The 20,554-nt window shown below is 35.9% G+C and overlaps 3 long non-coding RNA genes across 3 annotated transcripts in view; 1 reads left to right on the top strand and 2 right to left on the bottom strand.

Moving 5' to 3' along the window:
* Nucleotides 1–20,554, bottom strand: part of LOC127840077 (uncharacterized) — a 64,661-nt gene that overhangs the window by 15,568 nt on the left and 28,539 nt on the right. The window lies entirely within an intron of this gene.
* LOC127840074 (uncharacterized) lies at nt 14,366–17,110 on the top strand. The gene is made up of 4 exons (XR_008030387.1): nt 14,366–14,490; nt 15,041–15,145; nt 15,523–15,662; nt 16,392–17,110. It is a non-coding gene; the product is annotated as an uncharacterized LOC127840074 (long non-coding RNA).
* LOC127840072 (uncharacterized) lies at nt 17,815–19,712 on the bottom strand. The gene is made up of 4 exons (XR_008030383.1): nt 19,558–19,712; nt 18,949–19,062; nt 18,538–18,696; nt 17,815–18,384 (listed from the first exon to the last, which is right to left on the bottom strand). It is a non-coding gene; the product is annotated as an uncharacterized LOC127840072 (long non-coding RNA).

The raw sequence follows: 20,554 nt of genomic DNA, 5'->3' as shown, positions 1-20,554 counted from the left end.
ATATTGCATGACTGTTCTGGAGCTTGATAACTAAAATTCATTGGTTTTTGGTTGATAAAGTACTTATTGTATAAAATGTATCTATAAAAAAATAATATGATATCATGGTGTACAAAAATAAATGAAAACAATGAACTTAAAAAATTGATCTATTTATTGAAATGTGATGATCTAATTTTTAAATTCTTCCAATCTGCAAGAAAAAGGAAGTGTAGTGGCAAGGTTTTATTTTAGACTGGACTGTTTGTTACAAAGTTCAAGGGCCATTAATGCTGATGTCATATTTCATCAGCTGCAACAATCAAAGGAAGGTAAGGAAGGATCTATTGTATGATCCAGCAAAATTTGTTTTGATTGATGGTTAAATTGGCTCAAAAGTCATCTTGGTACTCAAGCGGCTCCAGCAACTTTCCACATTCACTTGCACCAGGCTCATTCATTCAGATTCAGATCACAGAGCTTGTGGGATTGACTGTAAGTTAAGGTAATTATAATTAAGACAAACATGTTTATACTTTTATTCCCTTAGTACATGAAAATTGATTGAACCATGATATAATAGAAATATTTACCAAAAAAAGAAAAAAAATATATATAATTCGTGTTTATTTGCATATGAAGATCAGGAAATAAATACAACTGTTTATTGTCTCAGATTAATGTAAAAAACTTCAAAGATAATTGTATTTAGTCACTATATTTTTTATTCGGGTGGTAAGTGTTTTAAATTTGAGTACAGTTTAATGGGAGAAAGGTTTATATGGCCGTGGAGGTCTGTGGGTGTGGCTATAATTAGGGCTGCAAAGAATTAGTGAGCAAATGGTAATGAGACAGACTGGAAGTGTTTTTGGATTAAGTATTATGTGTTAAAGGTAGTTATTTTTAATGATTTAGCATTTCATGAATGCAAATGAATACAAAAACAAAATGTCAACACGAAAGAGTTTTGTGATGTTGAAGTTATGAACGCATATGCCCACTTGATCATAATATTCTTATGAACTACATTATTATATGAAGATTATTGTATGAATTCGTGCCTTATTTCAAATGGCATGATTGCTGTATCTGTAATATTTGCTTTCTGATGACAGTGTTAATGTTGTGAAAACCAAATAAATGAAAATTATAGTATTGATCTCTTGATGCATTCATTGTATCACTGACTTGAATTCCACCACAAATAGCTGAATATGGGATGTTTTTCTCTTATCTTGGCTTTCTGATATTATCTTTGAATGAAATGCTTTTGAGGTAATTCAAAACAATATGTCTATTTGCCTTACCATGAATATTGTTATCAGTGTCCTTAATGTCCACTTAAAAAGCATTAAATTGCTCAATCGATGGGACCTCAGACAAGATAACTTTAAGAACACAATTAAATCACCTCACTTTGAGGTATGATTGTTTAAGAGTAAGACCATTAAATTCACAATGACAATTTTATATGCCACATTGAAGTGATATTTTAATAAACATAACCATTATATTATATAATAGTATTTTTGAATTGCATTTGACCTGGGTATGCACAGCTGCTTACATTGTCATGTTATGTCAATAACAAGATTGTCAATAAGCCCGTAAACTCGATTTAGAAACTTGAGCAGGCATAATTATGATTCCACATATTTGTATGAGCTGTGCTCTGTGAAAAGGGGGTTTAATGCATGTCGTAAAGTGTCGTCCCAGATTAGCCTGTGCAGTCTGCACAGGCTTATCAGGGACGACACTCTCTGCCTAAACTTGATTTTTGCTAAGAAGAGACTTTCTTGAAACGAAAAATATCATGTAAGTGGAAAGTGTCGTCCCTGATTGGACTGCACATGCTAATCTGGGACAACACTTTGATAATTGCATTATATATATATTTATATAAACGAGAATTCCTCCCGATAGTGTTTACAAATACACAATAAAAAACCTTCAGCTGCACCAGCAGTAGAGAAACCTTGTTATAAAATGTGGTCCTTTGTTTACATCAAGGAACCAATGGCCTAACAACAAGGCACAAATGAATGTTGCAGTAGACACACACCTACGTGGACACAACAAACACACACAAAACGAACAAAACTGGGGTCACTTTGCACCAAGTTCAATGCAAAGGATTAGGGGTTTAAACATTTTTTGGGTGCACTACTAACTTCAGGCTTGGCCAATAATTTATTCACAATAATTTGAATTGTGTTACTTTTATTTTCATTTTTATTTGGGCTGAATCATCATGCTTTTTAAGCCTCCCTTCGAAGAAGAGGGGGTATATTGTTTTGCACATGTTGGTCAGTTGGTTGGTCCGTCCACCAGATGGTTTCCGGACGATAACAATTAAGAACGCTTAGGCCTAGGATCATGAAATTTCATAGGTACATTGATCATGACTGGCAGATGACCCCTATTGATTTTCAGGTCACTAGGTCAAAGGTCAAGGTCACAGTGACTCGAAATAGTAAAATGGTTTCCAGATGATAACTCAAGAATGCTTAGGCCTAGGATCATGAAACTTCATAGGTACATTGATCATGACTGGCAGATGACTCCTATTGATTTTCAGGTCACTAGGTCAAAGGTCAAGGTCACAGTGACTGAAAATAGTAAAATGGTTTCGGGATGATAACTCAAGAATGCTTACGCCTAGGATCATGAAACTTCATAGGTACATTGATCATGACTGGCAAATGACCCCTATTGATTTTCAGGTCACAAGGTCAAAGGTCAAGGTCACAGTGACTCGAAACAATAAAATGGTTTTTGGATGATAACTCAAGAATGCTTCGGCCTAGGATCATGAAACTTCATAGGAACATTGATCATGACTGGCAGATAACCCCGATTGATTTTCAGGTCACAATGTCAAAGGTCAAGGTCACAGTGACTCGAAACAGTAAAATGGTTTCCTGATGATAGCTCGAGAATAATTATGCCAAGGATCATGAAACTTCATAGGTACATTTATCATGACTGGCAGATGACCCCTGTTGATTTTCAGGTCACAAGGTCAAAGGTCAAGGTCACAGTGACAAAAAACGTATTCACACAATGGCTGCCACTACAACTGACAGCCTGTATGGGGGGCATGTATGTTTTACAAACAGCCCTTGTTTTATTTTTAGCTCACCTGAGCCGAACGTGCTCATGGTGAGCTTTTGTGATCGCTTTTTGTCTGTTGTCCGTCGTGCTTGTGCGCCCTCAACATTTGCCTTGTTAACTCTCTAGAGGCCACATTTATTGTCCAATCGTCATGAAATTAGGTTAGAAGATTGGTCTCAACAATATCTTGGATGAGTTCGAAAATGGTTATGTTTGCTTGAAAAACTTGGCTGCCACGGAGCGGGGCATTTTTCCTTATATGGCTATAAATGGCTATAGTAAAATCTTGTTAACTCTCTAGAGGCCACATTTATTGTCTGATCTTCATGAAACTTGGTCAGAAGAATCATCCCAATAATATCTTGGACGAGTTTGAAAATGATGCCGGTTGGTTGAAAAACATGGCCGACAGGGGGCGGGGCATTTTTCCTTATATGGCTTTAGTAAAACCTTGTTAACACTCTAGAGGCCACATTTATTTTCCGATCTTCATGAAACTTGCTCAGAACATTTGTCCCAATGATATCTTGGATGAGTTCAAAAATTTTAACCTTTGCTTGAAAAACATGGCTGCCAAAGGGCGGGGCATTTTTCCTTATATGGCTATATATGGCTGTAGTAAAATCTTGTTAACACTCTAGAGGCCACATTTATAGTCCGATCTTCATGAAACTCGGTAAGAAGATTCATCCCAATAATATCTTGGACGAGTTCAAAAATGATGCCGGTTGGTTGAAAAACATGGCCACCATGGGGGCGGAGCATTTTTCCTTATATGGCTATTGTAAAACCTTGTTAACACTCTAGAGGTCACATTTACTGTCCGATCATCATGAAACTTGGTCAGAAGATTTGTCCCAAAGATATCTTGGATGAGTTCGAAAATGGTTTTGGTTGCTTTACAAACATGGCCACCAGGGGGCGGGGCATTTTTTTCTTATATGGCTATACATGGCTTTAGTAAAACCTTGTTAACACTCTAGAGACCACATTTATTGTCCAATCTTCATGAAATTTGGTCAGAAGATTGGTGTCAATGATATCTTGGTTGAGTTCGAAAATAATTATGTTTGCTTGAAAAACATGGCTTCCAATGGGGCGGGGCATTTTTCCTTATATGCCCGTCTGTAGATCTGCCGTAGAATCAAATGGAATTCTATAGAAATCTTTCAATGGAATTCCGTGGAGTATTGGCACTAACTTTCCATACGATTCCATGCAATCAATGGAAAAGTGAAAAAAAAATCAGAAGAGGGACTTGATATGGTATGGAATGCCGTAGAATTTCATGGAACGCCATAGAATTCCATGGAATGCCATATAATATTCCATGGAACGCCATAGAATTCCATGGAATGCCATACAATTCCATGGAACGCCATAGAATTCAATGGAATGCCATGGAATTCCATAGAACGATGTGGAATTTCATAGAATTATAAAGAATTCCGTAGAAAGCTATGGAATTTAATGGAAAGCTGGATTAAAATATATAAAAAAAACAGATTATAGATTAATGGCATTTTATTGATTTTAAACGAATAACTAGAAGTGTTCTGGAAAATGTGCACTGAATCGGTCTGTATACAAAATGCCAAAATGGCGGCGCTGGTATAATGACGTCATTTTCGTTGTTGCTGCAGTGGTTGATGCTGCTGCTGGGTTTGTTGCTGCTAGAGTTGTTGTTGTTGCTGCTGTGGTGGTTGCTGCTGTTGGAGAAGTTGCTGCAGTTGGAGAAGTTGCTGCTGAAACTGTTGCTGTTGCTCTCTAAGTCGGCCGTCAAGCTGTCAAAAGAATGACAAACAATTTGAAATCAATAAATCTGTAGTCTTCTACCCTTAATATTGAAGTCCTACTGGTGACTAAAATAAATGTACTTTTGATCTTATGTCACGTTTTGAATAAGTCAATTTAGAAGATAAAGTGTCAGGTTGCAGAATTACCTCAAACATCACATCCAAAAAAGGTCTACAATGATGACATAAGAAGCATAAATTTTAAGGAATATTTAGAAATATTATGAACAGCACAAACCTTCAGTTGTTGTTCTATTCCTAGACACACTGCTGAAACACTGTATGCATGTCATTATTTAACAACATTTTATGTCACTTACCAAATGATGACAAAACATTATTATTTTAAGAAAGTGTTGTTAATGGAAAAACTCATTAACTCTACTGTTTGTGAAATTACTTAAACTTTATTTTAACAACAAGTTAAACCTGTTTATTTTCTACCCTGTCTTAACTGCAGTATTTCAATCTAACAGGTAAACTTTCTGTATTTAAATTCAGCCAATCATAAAAGGCTGTTATATGTTATAACCAATAGATTAACAGCAGAAATACCACACCATCTGACTCACACACAGCCACACACAGGCTTATCAGATAGTTAGTTAATTGAAAACCTGGACAGTATTTTGATATTGAGAGAAATCAGAGTGTGTTTTAATATAACTTGAACAGGGTTAAGGAATTTTAACTTGTAGAAATTGCTTTGAAAGTTACTACTACTACTACTACTACTACTACTACTACTACTACTACTACTACTACTACTACTACTACTACTACTTCTACTACTACTACTACTACTACTTCTACTACTACTACTACTACTACTACTACTACTACTACTACTTCTACTACTACTACTCATACTACTACTACTACTACTACTCCTCCTCCTCCTCCTCCTCCTACTCGTAACTCCTACTCCTACTACTACTACTTTCTAGAACAAATTTATAATAATATTCATTGCATTTTCTTTTTAATACAAACTAGAGCTTAAATGTCACAGACGTGACGAATACCCCCACATGCCGCATTGACACATAATATTTTGCATGTCGTCTTCACAAAAAACAGCGGACACCATGCTCAATTTTTAAAACGCACTAAGTGACCCCTTGACCTAGTTTTTGACCCAGAAAGGCCCATGTTCTAACTTGGCCTTAAGATCATCTCCATAAAACTTCTGACCAAGTTTGGTGAAGATTGGATGTAATCTACTTGAATTAGAGAGCGGACACCATGCTGAATGTTAAAAAACGCAATTAGTAACCCCGTGACCTAGTTTTAGGTCCAGAATGGCCCATGTTCAAACTTGTCCTAGAGATCATTTAGATAAAACTTGTGACCAAGTTTGGTGAGGATTGGATGAAAACTACTTGAATTAGAGAGCAGACAACATGGTGAGGTTTAAAACGCACTAAGATACTCCGTGACCTAGTTTTTGACCCGGCATGACCCATATTCAAACTTGACCTAGACATCATCTAGATACAATTTCTGACCAAGTTTGGTGAAGATTGGATGAAAACTACTTGAATTAGAGAGCGGACAACATTGTGATGTTTAAAACTCACTAAGTGACCCCGTGACCTTGTTTTTGACCCGGCATGACCCATATTCAAACTTGCCCTAGACATTATCAAGATACAACTTCTGACCAATTTTGGTGAAGATTGGATAAAAACTACTTGAATTTGAGAGCGGACAACATGGTGAGGTTTAAAACACACTAAGTGACCCCATGACCTAGTTTTTGACCCGGCATGGCCCATGTTGGAACTTGACCTACACATCATCTAGTTACAACTTCTGACCAAGTGTGGTGAAGATCGGATTTAAACTACTTGAAATAGAGAGTGGACACCATGCTCAATGTGTAAAACGTACTAAGTGACCCTGTGACCTAGTTTTTGATCTGGCATGACCCATGTTCGAACTTGGCCTTCAGATCATCTAGATAAAACTTCTGAACAAGTTTGGTGAAGATCGGATGAAAACTTCTTGAATAAGAGAGAGGACACCATGCTGAATGTTAAAAAACACACTAAGTGACCCGGTGACCTAGTTTTTGACCCGGCAAGGCCCATGTTCGAACTTGGCCTTAAGATTATCTAGATACAACATCTGACCAAGTTTGGTGAAGATAGGATAAAAACTACTTGAATTAGAGAGCGGACAACATGCTGAATGTTTAAAACGCACTAAGTGACCCTGTGACCTAGGTTTTGACCCGGCAAGGCCCATGTTCAAAATTGGCCTAGACATCATGTAGATACAACTTCTGACCAAGTTTGGTGAAGATCGGATGAAAACTACTTGAATTAGAGAGCAAACACTTTATACAGACCGACAGACAGACCGAAAGACCGACCGACCGACAGAAAGGGTTATGATACTCACACAAATCTTTATCGGTTCAGAAACATTGCAGGGAGTTTCAGAGACAGACACTTCTGAGTTTCCTGTTGATTTAATGATTAACTATTGTCTTCATGGAAGATGAAATTCCTTCCCACATGCTGAAATCTAATATACCGGTACTGATCATTGTCTTGGTGGCCATCATGCTTTTCACAATTTAAAGTCAGATATATCTATTTGTTCACCGCATGTCAATGTCAGCCACAGTATTCTTCAAAAAGAGGTTGCGAGGAAGCGACAATTGACAATGGACTTTTAGTATTTAAATTAAATGCAATTCAGAATGTACATATGATCTACAAAAGTTAGTGTATGAAATGCAAATTTCTTATCGGATAGCATAGTATGGCTTTATCTAAATATTTGCTTTCTTAGATTACAGTGTGAACGATGTTACGGCCTCATAAATGGAATTATCAATGTGATCACTCAATCAATTAAAAACAGCCATATTCATTGATTCCTTTTTTTAATGACAACAACAAATACCTTACAGCATATCATCAAGATTTCACTTGTTTGATACTGTAAAAAAGGTTTTAAACATTAGGGGCAATACAAATACTTTCCAAGCATTTAAATTACAACTTTCAATATTAAAGCATCTAAGCTGGCCCCAGATATTTAATGTTTAGAACAACACCAATTGTCAGCGCCACTACTAGCGAGAACCACATTAAAAATATGGCCTGTTTAAAGATGACTCAAGCTATTAAGTATTATGGCATCTGTGTCTAATTGATCAAATGATTATTAGTCAAGTTTTTAGGCTAGTTTTTCCAATTGTGTCTCTTAAAGTTGCACACAATTCCAATTAATATGACAATAGAATATAGTATATCACCCGTTATCAAGTAAACTTTCTAGTGTGCTTTACTGTCAAATCCACTTATTTTGATTGGTAAGATTTCCATTACTTATGATTTTTGCAGTTTTATTTTCTGAATCTTGAATTTGCCCATGATGAATTATAGGGTCAGGTAATGTTGGTTTTTAATCTGATTATAGACATTCATCTTGATATCCCTGAGCTTGCTTTTGACATTCATCACAATAAAATGCAGCTTATTTTGCTGCAAATGTCCCTCCATTTAATTGCATAACACTGGCATTTTTTCAAATACACACAACACTTGAAGATAGTGCATGGATGTTAAATTAATGGACACAATCCAATTAAATTACCATACCAAAGCCATGTGTTTACATTCTCTGCACTACCAGTGCAGACTTCTTTAGTCATCTGCCATAAATCATACCTCGCATAATTTAGGCAATTTAGGCAATTCATTTATATGACCTTAGTGAGGAAATTGCTAATTCTCATTTGATATTTTTTTCAGCATTTGTAATCTATCCCTTTGTAACCAAGAATTTTGCACCCATCAAATATTATTACATAGGTGAAGAAGGAAGATCATTGGAAATAAGACTGAGAGAACATGTAGCCAGATCCCACTCGGCCATATATGAACATTGCTCCCACACAGGACACAAGATCGATCCAAATAATACCAAAATACTAGCATCCAAGGACTTGCACAACAAACGGGGAGTCAAAGAGGCAATTAACATCAAACAATGAAGACCGTTGCTAAACGAGGGGCTGGAACTCCCGCTGGCGTACAATTCTCTCCTCGTGTCATGTGACCATCCTAAGTTATGGAATTTATTGACTGAAATGATGAATCCAGAGCAAGAGAACAACCTTCATAGTTGTCAAACATGTATGTTCTAACATTGTGAAGCATTTTTCACTCCATAGAGTTCAATTGTGATGTGTAAAAAGAGAGCTGTGAGTTCTAATTCTGAGTTCTGTTTGAGTGAAGTTCTGTTTTACCTGTTTTGCATATCTCTGGCAGGCTTTATGAAAGTGCAGTGTATTCAGAGAATAGATATATTTAAACCATTCAATGCAAATAACTTGCATACATTTTCACTACTTTAATTCATTTATCTTGCAAGTACCATGTTATGATTTGCAGTAAGCTTTTAAATATTTTGGCCATGACCAATGGCACAGTTTTCAAATAGAGTGCATACACTTTCCATGATGCAACTGGAAAATCTTAGCCATATTGGACCTTTTGTTCACTTAAAAAGTTGACAACTACATCAATAGGCAGTTATGTTGTTATAGTAAACAAATATCTCCGCTTTACAATAACTAAACAAAATTTACAGGCAGTTTAATTTAAAGCGTAATTGGTCATTGTTGGCTCAGGTATAACTTAAGAGTACCCCAGGTACTCTTAGATGTACTAAAAAGTATTCTGAACTATGGCTGGGTATCTTTAGCATATTTTCCTTATCCAGGGTATAATGCATTAAACTTGGGAGTAAACATGGTACTTTGAAGTAGCCCCTGAGTCAACAATGACTAATGTAGCGTTAACCAATTTGTCCTCTTGATGTTGATGGTGATGCTGAAAATATTCATTGAATCAATCATAGCTTTAGCAATCAGGAAATCAAACAGTGTTAAAAAAGTGAATGTTTGCGTATTTTATAAAAAAAAATCTTGATCACGTATGATCGCTAGCTCTTGGTCAAATATGATTGTAGCTTAACTTCCTTGATTTCATTTGTTAAACTTCATTTTTGTCACTGATGGCGTTTGGTCGTCTGCTGCAAACTCACAGTAAACATTGTAATAAATATTATTATTGGATAAATAATGCCTCAGTCACAAATAATCCGGTCGCCGGCCGATGTGTCCGATCTCCAGGCATCGGGAAAACTTGACACGTCGGAGCCGGTCGCCGTCCGATGAGTGACACGAACTTGGCCTTTTATGGGCGCCAGACGAAAATCGGCCGATGATCGAACGGTAATCGGACAGTTTGAGAAAAACGTTTGGGTTGAGCGTCAAATTGTAAATCGGGCGACAACCGGCCGATGTTTGGACTGCTATCGTCGCAATATCGACGTAGCGCCGCAAGAAAGCCGGAAAGTTTTAATAAATCGGACGTCAATCTGGCGGGCTTTGGCCGGGCTCCTTGCGGGCATCGGACTCCGCAAGGTAAGCGTGTCGCGCCGTCTGAAAAATGGTATATATATAATGCGTGCAGTCCATAAACTTTCATTTGCAGGCTGTTTTATGGTCATGAACAGAGATCAGCGAGTCACGAAGCTGAGGGAGAGGCACGCAATAGCCAGACACCGCCTCAACGTTGTAGTTGCTGCTATGGTAATAATTGAGGAGTTCGAAGAACCACAGCGACGTAAAAGACGATGGTGGGTCAAGCCTTCGATTCCGAGACGATCCCTCTACGGGCAATACGAGACCCTTTAGCATGAATTGCGTCTCGAGAACCCGGCCGATTTCGAAGCTTATTTGCGTCTCAAGCCAGAGTTGTTTCAAGAAATATGTACAAGAGTCGGGCCTCGCATTCAAGAGTGAGTATAAATTGTCTGACATACTTATTGATGTACTTATATACTTACAGTAACACTAGAGACCGATCCCGACTGTCATTCGAATTTAAATTCGAAGAGCTTTCGGGATAATGTGAAATGCATTCGTAATAGTTCTAGGCATTCTGCGATCATTTGTATCAATGTTGTACTTTTATCAATGACCTGTTATTTTGTCAAAATAAGGCAATCTATCTAGGACCTACCAAATTAGGTTGACAAATACAGCGCCAAGTACCTAAACTGAAAAGATTTTATGCCGTGAAAATGCGGAATCACAAAGCGCGGATTTAAAGAGTGACTTTAAAAACATTTTAGAGATTATTTCAAACAAATAAAGCTGGCCTTCACCTTGCGCTTGTTGGCCACAGGCAACTCTTACCATTCACTGGCGTTTGACTCTTTTTTTTTTGACTGGGCGATTGCTTCAGCTTGCTCAGGATTTATATATGGCTGCGATGGCTCTTCTTTCTCCTGGTCATGCTGTCCATCATCGGGCTGACCTTCTGTTTGAGGAGGTGGCATTTGCCGTACTGCAACCTTTCTCTTCAGCATCTTGACTTTAAATGGAGGTGTTTGGCGCTGAATCTACCCATGTGATCTGTCCACGTGCATTTACCGGAATCCTTCGGTCTCCTTACGAGCTCCGTCCGGTGTCTGTCAGTCATCGTGCGGAGGCCCTCCGGCAATCGGACGGTCGCCGGACGATGTATATGTCCCTGTGAAATATCTTGATTTTTGCCGATACACGTATACGATGAATTCGATGTCGGGCGATCGCCGGGCGATAACCGTGCGTTGATCGTTCGATCTTTTTACGATCTCAATACGATACCTTCCCGGGCCCGACGTCGGGTAAAATTTTAAGTGAGACTTAAAATTAATCCGGACACCGCCCTATGCCACAAAATGACCCGATGCCCGTGCGATCATCGCCCGGTCGCCCGCCCAATGAACGGAAAAAGAAGTCGGCCGCTGATCGGACGGGGATCGGTCTCTATTTGTGACTGAGGTATTAGTGGATGTTGGTGCATGTTGGCTGTGACATAAGTCATCAGTATGTGGAGAAGTTAAGAAGAGCATCAGCAAATTTTTGAAGTCTGTTATTTTATTTAGGGCTTGAGAGCGTCGTAAGTTAATCATTTGATTTGCAGATTAAATTTAAACATAAGTCTATAAGCATGAGCCTGTAACATTTTAAGACTAATTTCCTGTACATTAACCCTTTTCCACTCAGAAGCAATGTGAAAATGGCTATGTGCAAACAGCATAAAACCAGGACAGCCTGGAGTAACTCGCAGTCTGTTCAGGTGTTATGCTGTTTGCTGCTCATCAGTAACTAAGGATTGAGAATGAAGCCTTCAAAACTTGAATCTAGTAAGGAAGGTCTTAAAGTAAATATAACTTTCTTAGGGACTGCAAAAAGATTTAAATCAATAAAAATGATGAGTTTGTAAAGGGTTCACACGAACAGTCTTTTTTAATGTTGATACATTCAAATAAATATGCTGCATGATTATGCCGACCTTAAACAGCAGTCTTCATGTGTACCTGTCGTTGTGAAAAAGAAGTTTTAGTGCACAGGCTAATCAGGGACGACACTTTCCGCTTAAACTAGATTTTCGGTTAAAAGGGACTTTCTTTAAACGAAAAATACCATTGAAGCGGAAAGTGTCGTCCCTGATTAGCCTGTGCGGACTGCACAGGCTAATCTGGGATGACACTTTACGCACATGCATTAATCCCAATTTTCTCAGAACAACCCCTGCGAAATGTTGTTCTGCAGTTCACGAATAATTTGTGAACAGTTCATGAACTGTTCGTGAACTAAGTTCATGAATTGTTCACGAATAGTTCATGTACAGAAAATGAGCCACGTCTGTGAAAAGTTATTGAAATTTTAGTTCATGAACTGTTCATGAACACTAATGGCATGAAGTGTTCATGAAATATTCTTGAAACCTAATGGCACGAGGTGTTCATGAACTATTCTTTAACCTTATGGCATGAAGTGTTCATGAACTATTCTTGAACCCGTGTGGCATGAAGTGTTCATGAACTATTCTTGAACCATTATGGCATGAAATGTTCATGAACTATTCATGAACATCAATGGCATGAAGTGTTCTTGAACAGTTCATGAACAACACAATTCTTGAAAAATTCTTCAGGGTTTTGCTGTTCACAAACAGTTCATGAACATTTTCCTTCTATTTTTCAATGGCTCATTTTCTGTTCACGAACTGAAATAGAATAGTTCATGAACCATAGTTCTTCAAGAGTTCATGAACTGAGGTGGCATGAAGTGTTCATGAACTATTCATGAACAAGAATTTGTCAATTTATGCAAAGGTTATCATAAGTGTTACTAAAGCTCAACAAACAGGTCAGGGTGAGAAGAAACAAGCCTTGTATTAGCACTTAACATATTGATAGCAACATATAACAATAATTTAAATATAACACTAATAACTGAGATACAAGTGGTTTGATAATACTCTTTAAATTTCATAATACAACTTTGCACTATATGTTCATGAATAATTCATGTATTGAAAAGATTATGAATAGTCTCATTTTCAGTTCAAGAATCATTTACTAATCAATGGTTTCCCTGAAATGGTTACACTTACAGTGCCAAAGAACTTGAAATGGAACCAATGGCTGATCAGTTCAGCCAGTAATTTATTAAAGACTTACATTTTCAAATATAACATAAACCATGTGCCTTCTGTTTCAACTTCCTGTGCACACAATATTCTTTCTTTGTAAAAACAGCAATGCAATGTACATTGAGTTCTTGATATCATCTTAAACTGTTCTTGAAATAAGATGTCCTTAAAACGTTCTTAAACTTGTCTTTTAAGTCTTCCAAGAACAATGACAGATCCTTTTAAGAATATATTGGATTCTTAAAAAGTCCATCATACGTTCAAAAACATTGTGTAGACCTGTTTAAGAACATCAGAAGGAAACATGTTATTCAAAAAAGTTCTTAAAGTGTTCAAGAATAGTTCAAGAACAGGAAAGGTCCTTAAAAAGTTATTGAAGTGTTCCTGAAGGCAGTTCTTAAACAGTTCTTGTACAAATGTTCTTAAAATTCTCTAGAACAGGTCAAGAACTCTAACTTACAGTGGTGAAAGTAATATGCATATTCATACTAACTTCACAGGTTTCACAAATCTACAAGATTTGTATGCTAGACATTTCAATATTACTTTCAAAAATATGTATGAAACATCTAGCACAAAGGAATTCATGAATTACCGTATTTTACCATGCATAGCGCGCAGTTTTTTACCTTCAAATTTCAAAATAAAAATTCAGTGCGCGTAATACATTGACACAACGCTTTCCTGGTTGCTAAATTGCAAAAAATCCATTTCGTAATCGTAAATCTTCACAATTGCCGCCATTTTTGTTATTGCAAAAAAACTACACCCTATAATGTTATAGACTGAAGGGGCCGTTGTCGAAACAACAAATAGCGGGAAAGGTTAGGAATGAACGGGGTAGTAATTGTTTTGACAAAAATTAAAAGATGAAAAAAAATGTCTTTGTTGGTGTTTTCACACTTCTTCATTGATTGTTCATTAAAAAAAATCGAGGTATAGACCCTTTCAGTTATTCGCTTTTACTAGTGTTAGAGTTGTGTCCCTTAGCCGGATGTGACGTCAACGGGGGATAGAAATTCGTCAGAGAAAATAAAATTTTACTGTGTCGCTGAAGAAATCAACGTCTTTAGCACAATATATGCGTAAGTTGCACACATGTTTTATTTTTATTATTTTATTGACGCATATTAAATCTATCGCTTGTTGTATATTTACTTTTAAGTACGATGAAGTGAGGAAAAATGCATTAAACATTCCGTTTTGTCAAGACACATTTCATGTTCGTACATATACCATTACACCTGGATTGGAACCTAAAAGTAAATATTGTATAAAAATGCCAAATTTTGAAAGCAAAGCGTATTACGAGTTATTTTCAGAAAGTTTATATATGTAATCATGATTTTATCATAGGAATTATATGATTTCGGGGCTTTTTTTATTCTTAAATAGAACTAGAAAGTAGAAGAATGTGAATGAAAACCAATCAGGAGAACGGGTCATTTAACTTTCATGTTTTTTACACCAAAATCTCTATTATAGTTTCGGTTTTGAAAGTTTATAAATATAGAGTCTATATTTATAAACTTTCAAAACCGAAACTATCCTTTGTTTCTTTGAGTGTTTGACTGAAGTGTTGAAATAATATAAAAATCAGCTGCAAAAAAAGCATTATATGTGGGGTTTTTTCAGGAATCATCCCAAATGCTATGTTCAGAAACAGTGAAGTACCATGGCTGAACCAGATCCTGTAACAGAAAAGAAAGTACAACAGTACACGACTGTGATTGTCATAAGGTTTGTTTTTTTGTTTAAAATGTGAATTCACTATAATAAATACTCCTAAGTTTATTATTAATATAATTATGCAAATACATACACATTGGTGGCATGAATATATCCGGACATAGTCATGTACCATAAATACACTCTAATAAATATTGACTCGGTACAGAGACCCAACATGAAAGCATACAAGTTCAGCTGTCAGGTTTTAAGCATTATTGCCACTTTAAAAAAAAACATGTAACTTACACTACATTCAGTATCGATCATATTCATTTCAAACCATTTTCTAAAAAAAATAATATGATGAATTTTGTATGTTGTATAAGTAACATGATTTTTTTCTAAAGAAGCAATAATGCTTAAAACCTGCCTTTTATTTTTTGTAGCTGTATGCCAAGGATGTCCCTGGCGCTGTTTTACCGCAACTTCAACCAGAAAGATGCAAAGTTACAGAGTTGCGAATATGGTTGAAATGCCGGGGACAAGCTGTGAAATCGAATGAGACAAAAGCCGAACTTTGCTTGAGGTACTTATTTTATATCGCCTTTTCAGGCCTTTTCCTGGTGTATCTACGGGTCAGTTAAACGGACCCATTCCCTAACCTAAATTGTAATTTGAAAAAAATAATTCCCAATAAAAAAAGAAAGAAGAGGTTATGATTATTTTAACTCAATTATATGTAAATGACATCTAACAAAGTACATTACCATGAATAATATGATTTTTCATCTAATTTGAATGATTGTGAAGGGTTATTTTATATTAGTTTTTCCCAAATCAGTTGATTTTTGGCACGAAAAATTCACAATCCTGCAATTGCTTTTTTCCCAAAATGGCCAGGAAAAAGCCTGCTTTTTATATTAAAAACGCACATTCATGTTGTGAATTTTTTTCTATGTTTCTGTCAACCAGTCTGTTAAAAATAAGTTTTATCTGTTTAGTCAGCCTGACTCGACCACACAGCATATAGTACTTTACAATGTATATAACATGCATAGTGGCACACAGCTTTCTGCTTCAATTAAAATCCCTGACATAATAAGTTACATTACTCTCTTAAGTCTGCATTAGAAATTGGTTGCCACTAGTTAAATTGTCTTTATACATTTTTTGGTCACAAAGAAGGTAGGGGTGGCGTTTATTAGGTGGAAAACAAGTATCTGAAACAGACTCTGGAGTAGTGCTTTTTTTGTAACACCTTAAATCTTAATGTTCTGTTACAAAGTTTAAATCTTTACTTTTATATATTTTCCAGGGGTAAAGAAATTCAGTGACAACCAGGATAACATCCTAATTGTTGATCCTTATCCAGACCAGCCATTTGCAGCTAAGCAGAAGTCGTCCTGTATGAACTGTCAAGGACAATCAACAGTGTCAACAGCGGAAGAACATCTTAATTTGGAAGAATGCACATGGACCCAAAGCACCAGACCGATCTTCAAAGACTTTTCGTACATGAACATTCTGGAATGGACCAAAAGTTCTGGTAAAGGTTCAAAACTGGGTGTTGAAAAGCCTTTTCAACGAAGCTATGTGTTTTTTCATGACGGTAATGTATTCGACACATGGACATCTGAACGTAACAGTTCAACAATTGTTAGATGCAAGTGTTTCCGCTCCATGAAAAACCGGTAATCAGAAATAAAGAGTATTGAAATAATCTAAATTATATTTGAAAGTATTCAATTTTGTGTTATTTTAGTGTCAGTATTTGTGAGATTCACCTCAAATCACATTTATTCATTCAATATAATCATAGGATCTCAGCTCATTTTGGTGCAATACCTGTATCTGAATGTTTGTAATTTTCAGATTGTGTTTCCTTAAATTAGTTTATGATTTCTAGCTTTCACATGTTGTCTTTCATCATTAATCTTACAATTAATGATACTTCATACTGTTTTGTGATGAACTATGCTACTCAAATGTGCTTATCTTGCATTATTTCTGTTGTAATAAAGCTTATATCATTGATTACAAAGTGTTTTCACTCAAAGGATTACGCAAATCTGTAGCAGAGTCTTAGTGAAATAGTTGCTATGGTGTCTGCTAAGCAATCTGGAGCAACCAGTTTCGATCCCCATTGAGAATCAGTAATGGTTCTTCCCAGGAAACGAACTTAAGTACTGATTTGTCTCAATATGCATTGGACTTTCTTAGTTTTACCTAATATTTCCCAAAAAAAACTAAAATTTCTATTAACAAAATTATTTATTCAGTAGTCATACAATCAAAACAAATTAACAAACATGATTAAAAAGATGTATATACAATTTTTATGTAAAGGCCACACACCTTATTTGGCATAGTAAATTTAAGTATGAGTGACATATTTTATCTATGCCAATTAGAATATATCTGGTGGTTACAAGGTAGAAATCCATCTTTTTTGCACTTTACAACTTAAAAATAATCGTGTTTGTCGAAATGGATGTGTACGTCTGGAAATCCTACTTTCAGTTTTAAAAGCAGTACTGTTTGAAAAAAAAATAACTTGCTATTAAACTAGGCTATAGATTTAATTTTATTATGCCAACTAGAATATATCTGGTGGTAACAAGGTAGAAAGCCATCTTTTTTGCGCTTCAAAAAGTTAAAAATAATCGTGTTTAATATAGAAATCCTTCTTTCAGTTTTAAAAGCAGTTATTCCTGTTTGAAAAATAATAAATTACTTGCTAACTAGACTATAGATTTAATGAAAATTTTGCACACTTTCAAATTGCATCTATATGAACATGTACTTTATTTCAAGGTGTGTAGCTTTAAGTACTCTTTAAGCATTAATCTGTAACTAAATCAATGCTTATATCAAGATAATTATCAAAAACTTTATACAAAGCCAAAAAATGTACAAATATTACATGAACAGCCAATGGTTTTTCATTAGCCTACATGTAGTATGATGTACACGAACAACAAATGTTCATATAAATGGTATGTATGTTAAACACCAGGACATGGTATAATTGGGTCTTGGAAAAGAGTGAGCAATGAGCAAACTGTCCAAATTTGATTAATTATCCCAAACAGAGAAACCAGAATGACCTGATCAAATATGTGAAAACTTTTAATCTTGTTAATTGCACGTTCCACTTGAATTCGCTTCAACAGATGTGGTTTGTCCTTCCAGCAGTCGAATAGTGTAGGGATGGCTCCTGGTTTTAGATACCTCTGCTTAGCAAATCCAGATTCATCAAGACAGTCACGTTCAAAATGGAGAAAACAGACAACCGTATTGTGACTTATCTGAAAGAAAAAAAAAGAATAAATAAATATGTGTGCTTTTTTTGAATCACATCAACACTATTTTTCTGACATGAAAATGTATAGTACTTTACATGTTTTATTTTTCTTTATACAAAATCATTTAAAGTTTTACTGAAACCACTAACAACTGACCTTAAAATGTCTGTCTTCATCTCTTCGTATTTTATTCAACCAAACAGCTTGAACTGGATCATCTTCAGCTGGAAATGCATGATAGCTGGGCTTTCCATAGCCTTCTAACAATCCTTAGCCAGTGGTGTGACATTTGGGCACACAGCAGATCCTGTTAGACTGAAATTTCATGAAGATCAACTAATAATATTAAAAAAAATCAAGTGAATAACAACTTTACCAATTATTTTGGATCATTAAAATCAGTATAACAAAGTCCACAAACGTGGTTAACAAATAATAAGATGTGTTTTTATCCTATTGGTTAAGAATTTCATTTTATTTGTATTGATATTAATTATTATATGTCTATAAATGTTTTATTCCCAAATGTTATTTAAACAAATCAATTGACTAAACAATTTAATTTACCTTCAGCTTCTTCTCGAGTGATACAGTAATGTCTTGAATCTGTTTTCCATCCGGTTTTGAGTCGAATACTGGTGTTGCTGTGTAAAACTGGACAGCATAGTCGTGGTCATTAATCTGTTGAACAAAATTCTGTTTCATAACATTCATGATAACTGATTCATTGTACTTTACACATTAATACACATTAGGCCGGGTATAGCTTAGTACAAGCTCTTATCAAACAAATAGCTTTTTAACAAACCATATGTTGCATTGGATGCCGTTGGCTTTCAATTTAAAAAAATGGTCAATTGGTACAAAAGCACGGTATGACTAAGACCAGTACGAGCGTCCTTTAGTTGCTTCAAAATATAAATGCCAACGAGTGTTCATACTTTGACGAATACGAAATGTCCTTAGATAAAACAAGTCAATATTTCCACCTATTTAATCTATATCAACATTTCTGAACAGGATTTATTTCAGTAAAAAATCCTTCGTTTGAACGTTTCGTCCTCGCGAAAACATATAACAGACAAAAACAATACCGCTGCTTTATCAGCATTATAAACCGAATATCAAAATTGCATAAGAAAATAATAAATTATTAATAATAAGGTCAGTACAAACCTTTTCGTTCATATTTTAAGTCCATTTACACCGTTGAAAACACACATTGTCAAACAGACATCTCTTTGTTTGCTTACAGTCGATAATCGGGTATCCCCGGATGACGTCATTCAGGGGAGGTAATTATAATCAGTTAATAACTGAAAGGGTGTATATCGATCCCTGTGCGCCGCGGTATTGTTTGTTAAAGTTTTCGTTGTCATGAAAACTCGTTGATTTACAACGCAAAACGTCTTATTTGAACTAAGGCTAATTATTTCAATAAGTATTTCTCAACTTCGCTTTTGCTTTATTTTGATAATTTAATCCAAAGTTTAATGTTAGCATTTCCGAAAATTTGCACTCCATGTGAATTGACAGTTTGACGTCATCAAAGGAAAGCCGCTTCCTGTCTGAAGCAATAAAGCGACAAGTTTCTCGCCGACAAAATTGGCTTCCTTTGTCTAGCAATCAACATGCCGAACCAATCGTGTGTTTGTTCCTCAATGGCAATCGTCCAATTAAATAATAGCACGTGCAAAGCTCCGCCTTCGAACCTTTTGCAAACAACGGAGGTGGAGTTCAACGGTTAATTGAGCAAGTGTTTTACGTAAGTTGAGTTCCGATTTGCCGAAATTACTAGGCCCTAAGCATTGAAACGACGAATACATTTATCAATGATTTTCCGATCTCTGCATAAATATGCTATCGGCGAGTATACTACGTAGGTTACAAACCAACAATAAAGATATAGGCTCGTTTTATTTTCTTTCAATAGAGACAAGCAAATGATATTTGTCAAATGGCTTAACGCGGATAACGCCAACTGTATGGAATTGAGCGTTGGGGTGTATTGTTTGTCTTACTATAAATACTTATCAACTAGACGCAGTGAAGGCGCGAAATACCGGGTCAAACTGGATTTATTGGGGAGCATCTCTTAATGGGGAAATATTTAAGTCGATGAAAAATAAAATGGGATCCACGGACGATTTGCGTAAAATTGGACATTGAGATG

This window comes from Dreissena polymorpha, chromosome 7 (assembly GCF_020536995.1).
Source record: "Dreissena polymorpha isolate Duluth1 chromosome 7, UMN_Dpol_1.0, whole genome shotgun sequence".
Lineage (NCBI taxonomy): Eukaryota > Metazoa > Mollusca > Bivalvia > Myida > Dreissenidae > Dreissena > Dreissena polymorpha.
Note: the sequence above shows the minus strand (reverse complement) of the source record. Positions and strands in the feature narration are given on the sequence as shown.